The sequence below is a fragment of the Trichechus manatus genome, unplaced genomic scaffold (assembly GCF_000243295.1).
Source record: "Trichechus manatus latirostris isolate Lorelei unplaced genomic scaffold, TriManLat1.0 scaffold00121, whole genome shotgun sequence".
Lineage (NCBI taxonomy): Eukaryota > Metazoa > Chordata > Mammalia > Sirenia > Trichechidae > Trichechus > Trichechus manatus.
Window position 1 is genome coordinate 5,753,089 of NW_004444057.1, and position 2,171 is coordinate 5,755,259.

A 2,171-nucleotide genomic window follows, 5' to 3' on the forward strand; every position below is an offset into this window, starting at 1 on the left:
CCCTGGCTCAGATGGGTTCATTGGAGAATTCTACCAAACATTCAGAGAAGAGCTTATACCAGTACTACTCAAATTATTTCAGAACATAGAAAAGGAAGGGATACTTCCAAATTCATTCTGTGAAGCCAGCATAACCCTGATACCAAAACCAGGCAAAGATACCACAAAAAAGAAAATTACAGACCAATATCTCTCATGAATATAGATGCAAAAATTGTCAACAGAATTCTAGCCAATAGAATTCAGCATCATATCAAAAAAATAATACACCACAACCAGGTAGGATTCATACCAGGTATGCAAGGATGGTTCTAGATTAGAAAATCAATCAACATAATCTACCACATAAATAAAATAAAGGAAAAGAATCATATAATCATCTCAATCAATGTAGAAAAGGCATTTGACAAAGTCCAACACCCATTCCTGATAAAGACTCTCAATAAAATAGGTATAGAAGGGAAATTCCTCAACATAGTAAAGGGCATCTATGCAAAGCAACAGCCAACATCATTCTAAATGGAGAGAAGCTGAAAACATTCCCCTTGAGAACAGGAATGAGACAAGGATGTCCTTTATCACCACTCCTATTTAACATTGTGCTGGAAGTCCTAACTAGAGCAATAAGGTATGAAAAAGAAATAAAGGGCATCCCAGCTGGTAATGAAGAAGTAAAACTGTCCCTATTTGCAGATGATATGATACTATATATGTAAAACCCAAAAAAGTCCACGAGAAAACTACTGGAACTAATAGAAAGTTTCAGCAGAGTAGCAGGATACAAGATAAACACACAAAAATCAGTTGGATTCCCATACACCAACAAAGAGAACGATGAAAAGGAAATCAGGACAGCAATACAATTTATAATAGCCTCTAAAAAAATAAAATAATTAGGAATAAATCTAACCAGGGATGTAAAAGAACTACACAAAGAAAACTACAAAACACTATTGCAAAAACCAAGAGATCTACATAAATGGAAAAACATACCATGCTCATGGAGAGGTAGACTCAACATTGTGAAACTGACAATTCTACTCAAAGCAGTCTGCAAATACAATGAAATCATGATCCAAATACCAAGAATATTTTTTAAAGAGATGGAAAAAATGATCGTTAACTTTATATGGAAAGGGAAGAGGCCCCAGATAAGTAAAGCATTATTGAAGAGGAAGAATAACGTAGAAGGACTCTCACTACCTGACTTCAGAACCTACTATACAGCTACGGTAGTCAAAACAGCCTGGTACTGGTACAACGACAGATACATTTACCAATGGAACAGAATTGAGAACTCAGAAGTAAATCCATCCACTTACGATCACCTAATCTTCGACCAGGGCCCAAAGTCCATCAAATGGGGAAAAGACAGTCTTTTTAACAAATGGTGCTGGCAAAACTGGATGCCCATCTGCAAAAAAAAAATGAAACAGGACCCATACCTCATATCATACACAAAAACTAACTCAAAATGAATCAAAGACCTAAATATAAACCCAAAAATTATGAAGATCATAGAAGAAAAAATAGGATCAACACTAGAGACCTTAATACACGGTATTAACAGGATACAAACCATAACTAACAACATACAAACTCCAGAAGATAAGCTAGATAACTAGGATCTTCTAAAAATTAAACACTTATGCTCATCAAAAGACTTCATCAAAAGAGTAAAAAGAGAACGTACAGAATGGGAAAAAATTTTTGGCTATTGCAAATCTGACAAAGCTCTAATCTCTAAAATCTACAGGAACATCCAAAACCTCTACCACAAAAAGCAAAATAATCCAATTAAAAAATGGGCAAAGGAAATGAACAGACACTTCACCAAAGAAGACATTCAAGCAGCTAACAGACACATGAGGAAATTCTCGTGATCACTAGCCATTAGGGAAATGCAAATCAAAACCGCTATGAGATAGCATCTCACCCCAGCATTACTGGCATGAATTAAAAAAAACCCAGAAAATAAAAAATACTGGAGAGGCTGTGGGGAGATTGGAACTCTTATGCACTGCTGGTGGGAATGCAAAATGGTACAACCATTTTGGAAAACAATATGGCACTTCCTCAGAAAGCTAGAAATAGAAATACCATATGATCCAGCAATCCCACTCCTAGGAATAAATCCTAGAGAAATAAGAGCTGTTACATGAATGGACATA